This window comes from Calliphora vicina, chromosome 5 (assembly GCF_958450345.1).
Source record: "Calliphora vicina chromosome 5, idCalVici1.1, whole genome shotgun sequence".
NCBI lineage: Eukaryota > Metazoa > Arthropoda > Insecta > Diptera > Calliphoridae > Calliphora > Calliphora vicina.
The window spans coordinates 24358645-24377015 of NC_088784.1; the positions used below are offsets into that span (position 1 = coordinate 24358645).

An 18371-nucleotide genomic window follows, 5' to 3' on the forward strand; every position below is an offset into this window, starting at 1 on the left:
GTAATTTAAACAAATATATCAAAAATATTGTTTTAAATATTTAACTAACACAACTTTCCAACCCTGAATTTAAAATCAAAAAAAAGTAAAAACAAAAAGAAAGTACTTTTTCTTACACATTCGTTTAAACATAAGTATGTTTGTTTGTCTATACGATTGCATAGTATGTTTGATTATGCGTGTGTTTGTACAGAGAATTGTGTGTGTTCGTATTTTCTTTCTCTTTCTTAGTAAATGAGTTATTACTGTTAATTATTTGCGTGCAGTTTATTTGTTGTTGTTTTGTTTCAAATATGGCATGATGCTGCTTCTTCTTCATTTTTTACAATTTCTTTGGAAAAACAACAACAACAACAGAACAACTTTATATGATAAACTTTGCAATTGCTTTTTTTGTTTGTTTATTTGTGTATTTTTTTTTTTTGTTATTGGATTTTTCATTTAAAACAAAGTTAAAGGTCAGTGTTTGCATTCAAGGCCAATTTAAAACAAAAACAACAAAACTCTAACAAAATAAAAAGAAATATTAATGAAAAAAGCAAAAAAAAATTAACAAATTATTGTAGATAATGCTAAAAACAACAACAATATATAAGCAAGTATTAAAAACAAACAAGTATTAAGTTAATGAAAAAAATTATAATGAATTGATTTAAAACCTTTTGTTGGCATGTACATATAAATTATAATTTTTTTTTTATTATTTAAAATGAAATATGCTTAATTGAACGTGGTTATGAAAGGTTTAGCAGAGTTTTAAACTTATTAAAGTACTTAAATATTAAATGTTTATGTGCTTACGTATAAAATAGATAACATGCTTCTTAATTCTAAGGAAATTATTTATTTTTGTTGTTTAAGAAAACTTAACGAACTTTATTTTTTAAACCAAAAGCTTTTGAATAAATTTTTAAATACATTCTTTTAGTATAGAAAATTTACTATTTAACTATACAAAAATTTCTTATTTTGTACAATCTAAAAAACTTAACGAAACTTTATTTTTTATAATAAAAGCTTTTGCATAAAGCTTTTTATATATTAATTTATTAAAGAAAATTTTCTTTTTAAATGTGGAAAAAATTCTTATTTTGGACGATTTAAAAAACTTAACGAAACATTATTTTTTATACTAAAAGCTTTCGCATAGAGTTTTTAATGTATTCGTTTAGTATAGAAATCGGACTATTTAAATCTGGAAAAATTTCTTATTTTGGACGATTTTAAAAACTTAACGAAACTTTATTTTTTATAATAAAAGCTTTTGCATAATGCTTTTAATATATTCGTTTAGAATAGCAAATTAACTATTTAAATCTAGGAAAATTTCTTATTTTGGAAGATCTTGAAAAACTTAACGAAACTTTATTTTTTAAACTAAAAGCTTTCGCAGAGTTTTTAATGTATTCGTTTAGTATAGAAATCGGACTATTTAAATCTGGAAAAATTTCTGATTTTGGACGATTTTAAAAACTTAACGAAACTTTATTTTTATAATAAAAGCTTTTGCATAAAGCTTTTAATATATTCGTTTAGTATTGAAAACTTACAATTTAAATCTTGAAAAATTTATTATTTTAGACGATTTAAAAAACTTAACGAAACTTTATTTTTTAAACTGAAAACTTTTGCATAAAGCTTTTAATATATTCATTTATTAAGGAAAATTTCCTATTTAAATGTGGAAAATATTCTTATTTTGGACGATTTAAAAAACTTAACGAAACTTTATTTTTTATACTAAATGCTTTTGCATAAAGCTTTTAATACATTCGTTTAGTACAGAAAACTTACTATTTAAATCTGGAAAAATTTTTTAATTTGGACGATTTTGAAAAACTTAACGAAACTTTATTTTTAAAACCAAAAGCTTTTGAATATAAATTTTGTTATATTCGTTTAAACTACATAATTAGTTCATAATCATAAAGAATTTCTTATTTTTCTTGATTTAAAAAAACTTAACGAAACTTTATTTTTTTAATAATAAGGATTTAAAAATAATTTTTATTATGTTCGTTTAGAACAGATAATTATTAAAAATAAAATAAGATCTTAGTTTTCGTTTCTAACAAAAACTTAACGAAACTTTAACGGTTATATACCAAGAAAATTGCATTACTACCGTAATATCCAACCCTGTTACCTAGTTAACATAAACAACATGGCGTATCAGTATGTAAAACTATGTAAAGAGAGGGGAGTAAAATTACTCATACAAAACTAGAGCATACATTACGGAAACAACATGGCGTATTAGTAATAAACACAAACAACTGAAAATTGCTACTTTTACAAGGAAATGTAATTATTTACAATAATTAAAGGATTTTGTACAAATTATTGAATGATTTGGGGAAAAAATATAATGAAATATTTGTTTTTTTAATCGGGACTTTTCTGTTTGTCTTAAAAATTTCCCTAAATAGGATGCTTTTACTACTTTTCTCTAAGTTTTCTTTCTCAAGTGTAAGACTTGTTATTGATGTTGTTATTTACTGTTATTGTTGTTGATAATTGTTTGTACATTTTCAGGCCAGACATTTTTTATTATTATTTGTTGGCTTTCAAAAAATTCCCTTTGTTAAAAAATTTGATTACAATTGAAAACATACACTAATGTTTCGAAATCACAGCAAAAAATAAGTATAAAAGTAATTTTATTTATTTGTTTATGATAAAAAAAAACTGGAAATACAAGATAAAAAATTGGGTTTTGTACGAAATATTTTATTAAAAGGAAAACTTTTTAAATAAAATAAATTTTCTTAAAAAATTGTCTCTGTATATAGTATAAATTTCTAGAAAAATGGGAAATTTTCTAAAAAATTCTTTGTATAAATTCAACTTTATAAAAAAAATCTTTACATAAAATCAATTTTATTAACATTTTCTTAAAAAATTCTTTATATAAAATAAATTTTGGGAAAAAATTCTGTATTAAAAAATTTTATATGAAAATTTTGTATATAAAGTGATTATTTTTAAATGATTTTATATGCTTAAGAAATTTTTTACAAATTGGAAAATTTTCTAAATTTTTTTTTTACAAATTTTATAAAATTTTCCTAAAAAAAATTTCTTCAAAAATTCTCTTTTTAAATCAAAATTTCCAAAAAAATTATGTATTTCTTATATGAAAAAAATAATTTTTAAAAAAAATGTATATAAAATTAATTTTCAACAAAATTCTCTATATAAAGAAAATAATATAAAAAATATCTATATGTAACGATTTTTTTTTAAAAAATTCTTTATAGGAAGTCAACTTTCTAAAAAACTTTTTCCCATAAGTAATTTTTTTTTCTCTAAAATTCTCTATAGGAAGATAATTTGTGGAAAAAACTCTTTACATAAATTCAAGTTTCTTCAAATACTCTCTACATAGAAGCAATTTTCTAAATTATTATCTATATTGTGACAATATTATTACTTTCCATTTATTTTTATTATATTACATTATATTCTTTCCCAAATCATTCATTTAATAGTGAAAAATCCTTTAATTATTGTAAATAATTAAATTTCCTTGTAAAAGTAGCCATTTTCAGTTGTTTCTGTTTGTTACTCATACGCCATGTTGTTTCCGTAATGTATGCTGCAGTTTTGTATGAGTAATGTTACTCTACTCTCTTTACATAGTTTTACATACTCATACGCCATGTTGTTTATGTTAACTAGGTAACAGGGTTGGAAATTACAGTAGTAATACAATTTTCTTTGTATATAGAAGGTAATTAAAGGATTTTTTATAATTTTTATAAACATTTTCTTTTGGACATAATTTTCATGTTCTAAAATGCATTTAAATGGTTGATTATTGGAGATCTATGGATTTTGTAAATAAAATTTAAACGATTAATCGATTAATTGAAAAGAATAATTATAAAAATTTAGTTTTGTGCATAATTTTCAAGTTCTGGTAGATTTTGAGAAGGATTAAGATAAATTTTAAAGAATTTAGACAATATTATTATTCGATTAATCGTTTAAATTTAACGAATAATTGTAAAAATTATACTTTTCAAAGCCATATTTAAGCAAATTTCGAAGTTTTTTTTTGTAATAATTAAAAAATTGTAGAAAATTTACACATTTAAATTATCCGATTATTCGAATAAATTTAACGAATAATTAGTTAAATTTCTTGTTTTCCCAATAAAATGCATTTAAATGGTTGATTAATTGATTTTTGGGGATCTATGGAATTTGTAAATAATATTTAAACGATTAATCGATTATTTTAAACGAATAATTATAAAAATGTTGCTTCTTAAAGCTATATTTAAGTAAATTGTTGAGTTTTCTAAAAATAATTAAAAATATTTAGAAAATTTACACTTTTTAATTACCCGATTATTCGAATAAATTTAACGAATAATTATTTAAAATTCATATTTTCTAAATAAAATGCATTTAAATGGTTGATTAATTGATTATTGGAGAATTATGGAATTTGTAAATAAAATTTAAACGATTAATCGATTAATTTTAACGAATAATTATAAAAAATTTCTTTTGGACATAATTTTCATGTTCTAAAATGCATTTAAATGGTTGATTATTGGGGATCTATGGATTTTATAAATAAAATTTAAACGATTAATCGATTAATTGAAACGAATAATTATACGAATTTAGTTTTGAACATAATTTTCAAGTTCTAGTATATTTTGAGAAGGATTATGATAAATTTTAAAGAATTTGGACATTATTATTCGATTAATCGTTTAAATTTAACGAATACTTATAGAAATTTAACTTTTTAAAGAGATATTTTAGTAAATTGTTAAGTTTTCTAAAAATAAATTAAACATTTTTTAGAAAATTTACACATTTGAATTACCCGATTATTCGAATAAATTTAACGAATAATTATTTAAATTTCTTGTTTTCCCCAATAAAATGTATTTAAATGGTTGATTAATTGATTATTGGAGATCTATGAAATTTTTAAACAAAATTTATCCGATTAATCGATTAATTTAAACGAATAATTATACAAATTTTCTTTTGCACATAATTTGTATATTCTAAAATGCATTTAAATGGTTGAGTATTGGGGATCTATGGATTTTGTAAATAAAATTTAAACGATTAATCGATTAATTTAAACGAATAATTATAAAAATTTTGTTTTGTGCATAATTTTCAAGTTCTAGAATATTTTGATAAGGATTTAGATAAATTTTAAAGAATTTAGACAATATTATTATTCGAAGAATCAATTAAATTTAACGAATATTTATAGAAATTTAACCTTTTTAAGGATATATTTAAGTAAATTGTTAAGTTTTTTAAAAATATTTAATTTTTTTTTGAAAATTTAAACATTTGAATTTCCCGATTATTCGAATAAATTTAACGAATAATTATTTAAATTTCTTGTTTTCCCAATAAAATGCATTTAAATGGTTGATTAACTGATTATTGGAGAATTATGAAATTTGTAAATAAAATTTAAACGATTAATCGATTAATTTAAACGAATAATTATAAAAATGTTGCTTCTTAAAGCTATATTTAAGTAAATTGTTAAGTTTTCTAAAAATAATTGAAAATTTGTAGAAAATTTACACATTTTAATTACCCGATTATTCGAATAAATTTAACGAATAATTTTTTAAAGTTGATATTTTCTAAATAAAATGTATTTAAATGGTTGATTAATTGATTATTGGAGAATTATGGAATTTGTAAATAAAATTTAAACGATTAATCGATTAATTTTAACGAATAATTATAAAAAATTTCTTTTGGACATAATTTTCATGTTCTAAAATGCATTTAAATGGTTGATTATTGGGGATCTATGGATTTTGTAAATAAAATTTAAACGATTAATCGATTAATTTAAAAGAATAATTCTAAAAATTTTGTTTTGTGAATAATTTTCAAGTTCTAGAATATTTTGATAAGGATTTAGATAAATTTTAAAGAATTTAGACAATATTATTATTTGATTAATTGATTAAATTTAACGAATAATTGCAAAAATTTTGCATCTTAAAGCTTGTTTTAGTAAATTGTTAAGATTTTCGAAAAATAATTAACATTTTTTAGAAAATTTATGCATTTTAATTACTCGATTATTCGAATAAATTTAACGAATAATTGTTTAAAGTTCTTTTTTTTCCAAATAAAATGTATTTAAATGGTTTGTTAATTAATTATTGGATATTTATTTAATTTTTAAACAAAGTTTATCCGATTAATCGATCAATTTTAACGAATAATAATTAAAAATAATTTTTTTTTAATATTTATTCGTAAAAATTTAAAAAAAATTCCCTATTTTTAGACGATATTCTCATAAAATTCTCTATTGAAACATATTTTTATAATTTTTCTTAGCGTGTACACAAAAATGCGTCGCTAAATTAAAGGGCCACAAATTTTCCATCAATAAACTTGGCAATAATACTAAAGATGATGATGCCATATTAAGCAATACACCAACACACAAAAAACTGAAATGATATCAAGAAAAAAAGCATGATAAATTCCCAGAATTTATGATATTTATGTAAATAATCCCACTTATTTACATGCACTTACATACATTCGATTACTTTTCAAATATCAAGAAAAAAAACTCAAATTTTTGTGATGCTAACTATATAAACTTGTGGTTTAAGTGGGAAAACAGGGCGGCCCAATTGAATAAGTGTTGTTGTGGGCATGATTAATATTTTAGGTGAAATGGGTGACATACATTATATTTATTTTGTTTGTGTTTTTTTTATATTTTATTGACATTAATAATGAAGTTTTGTGTTTAGTAATCATCATTATCATTATTGTTAATATCATAATAATGATGATGTCTACGTTTTTAATTTTATTTTATTGTGTTAATGGGTCTCTGACCTGATTTGATAAATAACAACAACAAAAAAAGCCATTTTCTTTATACTATTATATACAAATTCATATAATAAATATAATTTGTATGTATTTTGTTGTTATTGTTGTTTAATTTCAGTTATTTAGAGCTAATGCTGCTTTGCGTAAACAGTAATCAGAACAACTATAGCAACAACAATAAAAAACATTAAGAAGAAACCTTCAATTGAGAGTTGCAATCAAATGAAATTAGCTTAATGTCTCTATTATTTACATACAAACACTATACACTCATTAAAACATACAAAAATCTACATAAACATACGTACATACATACATTTCTACATACAGGAGAGTTGGGTACCGTAACAAAAAATAAACCTGTCTCTTGCTCTGCTTTGTTTTGTTTTGGTTGTTTTTCTCTGTGTACAATTTTGTATAGAGTTCATTGTTATTATTGTTATTGTTGATTTTTAGAGTTTCCATATGCAAGTGCATAAGTATGTATGTTTGTAGGTAGGCAGTTGTGTATTTATTCTTCTTCTTTTTCTAATTGGGTTAAATTGCTCATAAATTTTGATAACAATACTGTATTTTTTTCGTTCTTTCTAAATGAATGATTTCACATACACGCTTAAAATGCATTAACATTATATTTTATTGTTCTTCCTCCCCACCAAAAAAAAGAAAGTAAAACACAAATTACCCCCAAAAAAATGTGGAATTTTTGTCAAAAATATTATAAATAATAAGAGAACAAAGACTAATTAACTTTGTTTAATGGCAAAACAATGAAATGAAATTTCGGGAAAAAAAAATTTACCAAATATTGATTTTAAAGCAAAATGGAATTTGTAAAACAATAAAAATTAAAATTAATGATAATGTTATACAAAACAAATCATTATACAAATGGAATTTTGTAAAAAAAAATTATCTAAATTAAGAAAATTGACTTGAAAATGCTTTATATAAAGAAAATTTTATAATTTTTTTTTTAAAAAGTGTATTTTTTAAAAAATTCTCATATAGGATAAATTTTCCATAACAATTCATTATTAAAAAAGAATTTATATAAAGAATAACATTAGATTTTTAAAAAATTCTCCATATAAAGACAAAATTACTTACAAAATTCTCTATATTTAGACAATGGTATAAAAAAATCTCTATTTAAAGATAATTTTCTTACAAAAATCTTGAAAAAAAGAACACTTATTGGAAAAATATTTAAACAAAGATAATTTTCTATTCATCTTCAAATAAAATTCTTTAAATAAAGTGTATTTTATCGAAAATTCAATAAAATTCTAAGGAATTATAAAAATAATTTTCTAAAATATTCAGAAAACTAAAAACATTTTCTTAAAAATTCTTTATATAAAACTGTTTTTGTAAAAAATTCTAAAGAATTATAAAAATAATTTTAAAAAAAATTCCTAAAAATGCTTCATAGAAAAACAGTTCTCTAAAGAGTTATAAAAATAATTTTGCGCAAAATTCTCTAAAAAAAGTTTTCAATCAAATTCGTTAAATAATTCTTTATAGAAAAATAGTTTGCTAAAAAATATTCAAAAAAAATTCTCTTAAAAAACAATTTTTAATAAAATTCTTCAAATAAAAAATAATATCTTGAAAATTCTTTATAGAAAAACAGTTTTTTTAAAAAATCTAAAGAATTAAAAAAAAAAATCAAAAAAAATTCTAAAAGAAACAATTTTTAATAAAATTCTTTAAATAAAGAATAATATCTTCAAAATTTCGAAAATATAAATTTAATTTTCTAAATAATTCTAAAAAAATAATAAAAATATAAAAATCATTTTGTAAAACTTTTTTAAATTTTCTTGAAAATTCTTTATTCTTCTTTTTAAAAAATCTGAAGAATTAAAAAAAATTTCAAAAAATGTCTCTAAAAGAAACAATATTTAATAAAATTCTTTAAATAAAGAATAATGTCTTGAAAATTTCGAAAATATAAATTAAATTTTCTAAAAAATTCTAAAAAAAATAATAAAACTCTAAAGAATTTTAAAAATATAAAAATCATTTTCTAAAACTTTTTAAATAAAGAATATTTTCTTGAAAATTCTTTATAGAAAAACAGTTTGCTAAAAAAAAATGTCTAAAGAATTATAAATTTATAAAAATAATTTTCAAAAAAATTCTAAAAAATTATTTTAATAAATAAAGAACATTTTTTTTAAATTCTTTATAAAAACAGTCTTTAAAAAAATTTATAAAAAATTCTCAAAAAAACAATTTTCAATAACATTCTTTAAATAAAGTATATTTTCTTGAAAATTCTTTATAGAAAAATTTTTTTTAAAAAAATTCTAAAGAATTAAAAAAAAAATTAAAAAAATTCTCCAAAAAAAAACAATTTTCAAAAAAAATTTCTAAAAAAACCATTTTCAATAAAATTCTTTAAATAAAGAATATTTTCTTAAAAACTATTTCTAAAAAATTCTAAATTAAAACTTTTAAAAAACAATTTTCAATAAAATTCTTTAAAAAATTCTAAAGAATTATAAAAATAATTTTCAAAAAAAATCTCTATAAAAAAGATTTTCAATAAAATTTTTTTATAAAAAATATTTTCTAAGAAATTCTAAAGAATTATAAAAATAATTTCAAAAAAATTCTTTAAAAAAAACAATTTTCTAAAATATTCCCTAAATAAAGAATATATTCTTGAAAATTCTTTATATAAAAACAGTTTTCTAAAAATTTTTGAATTAAATTCTTTAAATAAAGAATAAAATTCTTTATATAAAAACAGTTTTTTTTTTAAAAAAAATTCTAAAAATAATTTTCCAAAAAATTCTCTAAAAAAACAATTTTTAATAATATTCTTCTAAAAAAAATAATTTTGAGTAAAATTCTTTAAATAAAGAATATTTCAATAAAATTTTTTATATAAAAACTGATTCTTTTTTAAATTTTTTTAATAAAATTCGTTAATTAAAGAATAACTTCTTGAAAATTCTTTATAGAAAACACGTTTTCTAACAAATTCTAAAGAATTTAAAAAAAAATTCTCTAAAAAATATTTTCAATAAATAAAGAATATTTTCTTAAAAATTTTTTATTAAAAACTGTTTTCTAAAAAAATTCTAAAGAATTATAAAAATAGTATTCAAAAAAATTATCTAATGAAACAATTTTCAATAAAATTCTATAAATAAAGAATATTTTCTTGAAAACTCTTTATAGAAAAACAGTTTTCTAAAAAATTTTGAATAAAATTCTTTAAATAAAGAATAATTTCTTGAAAATTCTTTATGGAAAAACAGTTTTCTAATAAATTCAAAAGAATTATAAAAATAATTTTCCAAAAAAATTCTCTAAAAAAAATAATTTTGAGTAAAATTCTTTAAACAAATAATGTATTCTTGCAAATTCATCATAGAAGAACGGTATTCTAAAAAATTCTAAAGAATTATAAAAATAATTTTCCAAAAAATTCTCTAAAAAGGATTTTCAATAAAATTCTTTCTTTTTAAAAAAAATTCTCTAAAAAAGATTTTCAATAAATAAAGAATATTTTCTTAAAATATAAAAATATAAAAACTGTTTTCTAAAAAAATTCTAAAGAATTATAAAAATAATATTCAAAAAAATTCTCTAATGAAACAATTTTCCATAAAATTCTTTAAATAAATAATAATTTCTTAAAAATTCTTTATAAAAAGACAAATTTCGAAAATATAAATTTAATTTTCTAAAAAATTCTAAAGAATTTTAAAAATAAAAAGATCATTTTCTAAAACTTTATCTAAATAAAGACAATTTTTTTAAAACATTCTTTAAATTAAGAATATTTTTTTGAAATTTCCTTATATTTTTCTAAAAATTTCTAAAGAATTATAAAAGTATAAAAATAATTTTCTAAAAAAATGTTTAAATAAAATAAATTTTCCTGGACATTTTTAATATAAAGACATATTTGGAAGAGTTAACAATCTCGGACAGCGCAAATGTAGACAGTAACCTATCCTGGAAATCCAATACTCTAGCAAGGACATCGATAGCCATGAGCGCAATGTATGTCAGCAGGAAGCCCATATTAGACCCCTGTATGTGAATTGGCTATTTGACGACTGGTCACCAAGATGAGATTATTTTATTGAGTATCTCCGAGAAGGTTTTAGTTCATTTCTAGTTCAGTTGTAGTTCAGTTCTAGTTCAGTTCTAGTTCAGTTCTAGTTCAGTTCTAGTTCAGTTCTAGTTCAGTTCTAGTTCAGTTCTAGTTCAGTTCTAGTTCAGTTCTAGTTCAGTTCTAGTTCAGTTCTAGTTCAGTTCTAGTTCAGTTCTAGTTCAGTTCTAGTTCAGTTCTAGTTCAGTTCTAGTTCAGTTCTAGTTCAGTTCTAGTTCAGTTCTAGTTCAGTTCTAGTTCAGTTCTAGTTCAGTTCTAGTTCAGTTCTAGTTCAGTTCTAGTTCAGTTCTAGTTCAGTTCTAGTTCAGTTCTAGTTCAGTTCTAGTTCAGTTCTAGTTCAGTTCTAGTTCAGTTCTAGTTCTGTTCTAGTTCTGTTCTAGTTCTGTTCTAGTTCTGTTCTAGTTCTGTTCTAGTTCTGTTCTAGTTCTGTTCTAGTTCTGTTCTAGTTCTGTTCTAGTTCTGTTCTAGTTCTGTTCTAGTTCTGTTCTAGTTCTGTTCTAGTTCTAGTTCTGTTCTAGTTCTGTTCTAGTTCTGTTCTAGTTCTGTTCTAGTTCTGTTCTAGTTCTGTTCTAGTTCTGTTCTAGTTCTGTTCTAGTTCTGTTCTAGTTCTGTTCTAGTTCTGTTCTAGTTCTGTTCTAGTTCTGTTCTAGTTCTGTTCTAGTTCTGTTCTAGTTCTGTTCTAGTTCTGTTCTAGTTCTGTTCTACATAGTTCTGTTCTAGTTCTGTTCTAGTTCTGTTCTAGTTCTGTTCTAGTTCTGTTCTAGTTCTGTTCTAGTTCTAGTTCTGTTCTAGTTCTGTTCTAGTTCTGTTCTAGTTCTGTTCTAGTTCTGTTCTAGTTCTGTTCTAGTTCTGTTCTAGTTCTGTTCTAGTTCTGTTCTAGTTCTGTTCTAGTTCTGTTCTAGTTCTGTTCTAGTTCTGTTCTAGTTCTGTTCTAGTTCTGTTCTAGTTCTGTTCTAGTTCTGTTCTAGTTCTGTTCTAGTTCTGTTCTAGTTCTGTTCTAGTTCTGTTCTAGTTCTGTTCTAGTTCTGTTCTAGTTCTGTTCTAGTTCTGTTCTAGTTCTGTTCTAGTTCTGTTCTAGTTCTGTTCTAGTTCTAGTTCTGTTCTAGTTCTGTTCTAGTTCTGTTCTAGTTCTGTTCTAGTTCTGTTCTAGTTCTGTTCTAGTTCTGTTCTAGTTCTGTTCTAGTTCTGTTCTAGTTCTGTTCTAGTTCTGTTCTAGTTCTGTTCTAGTTCTGTTCTAGTTCTGTTCTAGTTCTGTTCTAGTTCTGTTCTAGTTCTGTTCTAGTTCTGTTCTAGTTCTGTTCTAGTTCTGTTCTAGTTCTGTTCTAGTTCTGTTCTAGTTCTGTTCTAGTTCTGTTCTAGTTCTGTTCTAGTTCTGTTCTAGTTCTGTTCTAGTTCTGTTCTAGTTCTGTTCTAGTTCTGTTCTAGTTCTGTTCTAGTTCTGTTCTAGTTCTAGTTCTGTTCTAGTTCTAGTTCTAGTTCTGTTCTAGTTCTGTTCTAGTTCTGTTCTAGTTCTGTTCTAGTTCTAGTTCTGTTCTAGTTCTGTTCTAGTTCTGTTCTAGTTCTGTTCTAGTTCTGTTCTAGTTCTGTTCTAGTTCTGTTCTAGTTCTGTTCTAGTTCTGTTCTAGTTCTGTTCTAGTTCTGTTCTAGTTCTGTTCTAGTTCTGTTCTAGTTCTGTTCTAGTTCTGTTCTAGTTCTGTTCTAGTTCTGTTCTAGTTCTGTTCTAGTTCTGTTCTAGTTCTGTTCTAGTTCTGTTCTAGTTCTGTTCTAGTTCTGTTCTAGTTCTGTTCTAGTTCTAGTTCTGTTCTAGTTCTGTTCTAGTTCTGTTCTAGTTCTAGTTCTAGTTCTAGTTCTGTTCTAGTTCTGTTCTAGTTCTGTTCTAGTTCTGTTCTAGTTCTGTTCTAGTTCTGTTCTAGTTCTGTTCTAGTTCTGTTCTAGTTCTGTTCTAGTTCTGTTCTAGTTCTGTTCTAGTTCTGTTCTAGTTCTGTTCTAGTTCTGTTCTAGTTCTGTTCTAGTTCTGTTCTAGTTCTGTTCTAGTTCTGTTCTATTTAGCCACAACATTAATTTTACTTGCTAAACCTTGAATTATCCAGTAAAATACTTTTATTTACTCTTAAATACCCATAAATCCTTAAATCCCACATGAAAATACGCAATACCTTATAAATTCCTTTAAACCAAAACAACAATTGTTCTCTCTCATTCCCTTTAAAGGTTTTATGTCAACATTCCCACGCACACACTCGAACAAACATTCTCTGTAAATTTAACCCGTTATTTTAATGCGTAAAGAAAATGGTGGTGGGTTTGTCTTTGTCTGACACACATTCGCTCAAACAAACATAATTTGTACAACAACAAATTACCACCCTGACCCACCACAATCTATTTTGTAGTCTACCCTACCATGTTATTGTTGTTGTTATTATTATTATGATTTTTTTTTGCAATAAACATTGTTCTTGTTGTTGTTGTTTTGCTAAATAGTACTAATTCACATTCATACATATGAAAATACATATTTTTAGCTTCTTCTTTATTCTTAAATTTGTTTGTGGTAGATTTTGTTGTCTATTTGTTTTTTCTAGTTCATTTACTTTTTAGAATATTATTGTTGTTGTTGCTGCCTATTCATAAACAAATAAAAATATAATAATAAACAGCAACCGCAACAACAACAATAACATCACTTTTATTCATAAACATTTTTGCGATAACGCAGCTTTTACGCACGATTTTTATTTTTACGCGTGCGAGTTTGATAAATACATACATTTTTCATGGTTAGACAGTGGTTAGTTGTGGGGGTGTTAGAGAAGAGAGAATGAATTATTTGTTTAATTCTACTTAAATAGTTTTTTTTTCTACTATAAAGTGTATTTAGTTTAAATGATTCATTAAAATAAATTCTAGACAAATTCTCCTCTGTCTGCCTAACTGTCTAATTCATTGTTGATTTAAAAATTGTTAAACAAATATTTAATAATAAACTCTCACGTAAATACTAGTAAATACACAGAAAAGCAAATATGTATTTTGTAATTGTTATTAAATTTTCTTTAACTAAAAGCTAAAATGTATTTTTATAATTTTACGCCAGAAAATTTCCAATTGTTACACACTCCCACTGTCTCATGCCGCCACTTGTCTGCTTGGACTTTAATCATTATATTTATGATGAAGGCGGCTGTTTTTCTTTTTATAATTTATTGAGTGTGGGCCATCATTTAAAATTAATTTTTGTGGTTTTTTTATGTTGAAAGAAAATGCACTTTTAAAAGAAAATTTTCCATTAATTAAGGAACAGTGTTTTTGTTTTAGAGAAATTGGAAAAGATGAAAATAAAATCAGAACAGAACTAGAACTAGAACAGAACTAGAACAGAACTAGAACAGAACTAGAACAGAACTAGAACAGAACTAGAACAGAACTAGAACTAGAACAGAACTAGAACAGAACTAGAACAGAACTAGAACAGAACTAGAACAGAACTAGAACAGAACTAGAACAGAACTAGAACAGAACTAGAACAGAACTAGAACAGAACTAGAACAGAACTAGAACAGAACTAGAACAGAACTAGAACAGAACTAGAACAGAACTAGAACAGAACTAGAACAGAACTAGAACAGAACTAGAACAGAACTAGAACAGAACTAGAACAGAACTAGAACAGAACTAGAACAGAACTAGAACAGAACTAGAACAGAACTAGAACAGAACTAGAACAGAACTAGAACAGAACTAGAACAGAACTAGAACAGAACTAGAACAGAACTCAAATAGAACTCAAATAGAACTCAAATAGAACTCAAATAGAACTCAAATAGAACTTAAATTGAACTCAAATAGAACCCAAATTGAACCAGAAATTGAATCTGAAATAGAACTTGAACTAAAACCTGAACTACAACAGAACTAGAAACTGAACTGGAACCTGAACTAGAACCTGAACTAGAACCTGAACTAGAACTAGAACCTGAACTAGAACCTAAACTAGAACCTGAATTAGAACCTGAAATAGAACCTGAAATAGAACCTGAACTAGAACCTGAACCTGAACTAGAACCTGAACTAGAACCTGAACCTGAACTAGAACCTGAACTAGAACTTGAACTAAAACAGAACTGGAACCTGAACTAGAACCTGAACTAATATAGAACTTGAACCTGAACTAGAGCGTGAATTAGATCCAGAAGTAGAACTTGAACCTGAATTTAAACAGAACTAGAGCCTGAACTAGAACCTGAACTGAAATAGAACTGGAACCTGAACTAGAGCGTGAATTAAAACAGAACCTGAACTAGAACCTGAACTAGAACCTGAATTAGAACCTGAAATATAACCTGAAATAGAACCTGAACTAGAACCTGAACTAGAACCTGAACTAGAACCTGAACTAGAACCTGAACTAGAACCTGAACTAGAACCTGAACTAGAACCTGAATTAGAACCTGAAATAGAACCTGAATTAGAACCTGAACTAGAACCTGAACTAGAACCTGAACTAGAACCTGAACTAGAACCTGAACTAGAACCTGAACTAGAGCCTGAACTAAAACAGAACTGGAACCTGAACTAGAACCTGAACTAGAACCTGAACTAGAACCTGAACTAGAACCTGAACTAGGACCTGAACTAGAACCTGGATTAAAACAGAACTGGAACCTGAACTAGAGCCTGAACTAAAATAGAACTGGAACCTGAACTAGAGCCTGAAGTAGAACCTGAATTAGAACCTGAACTAGAACCTGAATTAGAACCTGAAATAGAACCTGAAATAGAACCTGAACTAGAACCTGAACTAGAACCTGAACTAGAACCTGAACTAGAACTTGAACTAGAATCTGAACTAAAACAGAACTGGAACCTGAACTAGAACCTGAACTAGAACTGAACTAGAACTGAACTAGAACTGAACTAGAACTGAACTAGAACTGAACTAGAACTGAACTAGAACTGAACTAGAACTGAACTAGAACTGAACTAGAACTGAACTAGAACTGAACTAGAACTGAACTAGAACTGAACTAGAACTGAACTAGAACTGAACTAGAACTGAACTAGAACTGAACTAGAACTGAACTAGAACTGAACTAGAACTGAACTAGAACTGAACTAGAACTGAACTAGAACTGAACTAGAACTGAACTAGAACTGAACTAGAACTGAACTAGAATTTTAACTGAATTAGAACTTACTCCAAAAGTATACAAACGCGTCAGGTATTTAAGATAATTTCTGAAATAATTATAAAGATTTTTCCACTGCTCATAAATATATCTTTATTCTAAAGAACCCTGTGCATTATATTTATTTTATGTTCAATTTAAACATTCAGTCAGTTGGGTGTTGAAAAATTTATTTTTATTCTTTTTGTGTTTCTTTTTCATCAGGCAATCGGGGTGGGCTGGAGGAGTTGTGTCAAGAAATTGCTTTCGTCTCGAATAAATAAAATTACGACGTTACTCTTAATACTTAATAAAAAAAATAAAATATAAAATTGAAAGCTTTTTGTTTACGCAATTATATGAAATAAAATATTTTTGTTATTTTATATATCTAAAAAAAAGTAATTGTGGATGTATCTGTGTGTCTGGGCAAGAAGTGAGTAAGTGAGTGAGTGTCTGATAAACAAGTGAGTGTGAGTAAGTCAGTGCGTTTGTATAGAATCTAGTATTTCCAGTGCAAAAGTAAAAAAATTAAAAAAAAAAAAAAAACAAGGCACTGACACAGATACGTCAGGGAAACACACTACTAAAGTAACAGCAGCAACAACAACAGAAACAACATCAGCATTATTGTTATTGTTAGTACTAGCACCAGCTCTGTCAAAACTATGTGTGCTACTTTTTCGATTTTTTTTTTTTGGTTGAGTATTTAGTTCTATGTGGGGGAACCCTGACCCCAATTCATCGTTTTTATTTGTGTTTTCGTCGTCGTCATTTTTTTTTTGTTTGTTTGTTTTCAATTTCATTTTCGATAAACGTCAACGACATTTTAGCGTCAGCAATTTGTTTATAACTATAGATAGATAGATGGAATAGTTTTTACCTAGACTTACGTTTGTTTGTTTGTTGTTTGTATCTAAATAGTAGTGACTTTATCTATGAATTCTACTTGTATGTATGTGATAATATATTTAGTTTAGAAAAGAAAATAACAAGAATTTCTGTATTCACTTTCTATTGACTTAGTAATAATAACAATAATAATAATAAAAAATAATGGAATGCATGCGATACGGGCCTTGCATAATGTTGGAGATAAGAATTTTTGTGTTGGGTTAGCGACATTTGGAAATTTAGGTGTTTTTTGAAATAATCTAAAATTTAATGGTATTAAAACTATGGAGAATTTTTGGAAATGCTTGAGAGATTCTTAGTTTGGTAAGGAAATTCAATTACTTGAAATATTTGGAATATTTGAGGGAAACTCCTGAAGGTCTTGGATATTTCCTTTGACTATTATAGTCTTAGTATTAACAGTGAATTTCTCTAAATAAATTGCTCACTCGACGGCTTCATTAAACCATAGTGTTTATTCCGAGGAGCAACATTTATCAAAGGACCGAAATCCAAAAGACAATTGAAACTGTAATGACCTGAGTATGACAGATATTGTGGAAGGTCTTGGTAGTTTTTGTAACCTTATATTATTTAAAACATCCAGGATCTTTATAGAAAATCATATTCTTCAACTTACAGACTTTAAAGAACTCTAACATCCTGGATGTTTGATGGTCTATATTGCAGCTATCATTTCAGGTACAAAGTTTTTCTAGCCATAAGTGGTCGACTTTGATATCTTGTATCTCACCTTGGGTTTACAAATTTTATTTTCTTAAAGCCTATATCCTCCTCTACGATTCGTTCATACGTGATTTTACTATCCAACTAATAGTTTGGAAGATTCAGATCTCAACTGTGTTGATCTAAACATCCAGGATGTTTAAAACATATTTTAAAAGTTCAATATCCAGAATGTTCGATAATAAATCCTATCAAACTGAACAATGATCTATAGTATCCAGGATGTTCCATTGTCAATCTCAAATATCTAGGATATCCATTACTTGCAGCCACCATTTGATCATAAAGCAATGGTTATCTAAAACATAGGACCAGGAGTTTAGAAGATTCGGATCTATTACCTCGTTTTTGCGATGGAACCCACTGGGTGTTGATCTAAACATCCAGGATGTTTAAATCTTATTTTATCCAGAATATTCGACAATCAATCCTTTATCTACTCTTTGCTATCAAACTCAATAACGATCTTTAGTATCCAGGATGTTCCATTGTCAATCTCAAATATCCACGATGTTCCATCGTTACTAAAATATCCAAGATGTCAAACTAGAATTTTT

The 18371-nt window shown here is 25.0% G+C and overlaps 1 protein-coding gene across 1 annotated transcript in view; it reads left to right on the forward strand.

The window, feature by feature from the left end:
- The window catches only part of EcR (Ecdysone receptor), a 174449-nt gene that overhangs the window by 22229 nt on the left and 133849 nt on the right, over positions 1–18371 (forward strand). The window lies entirely within an intron of this gene.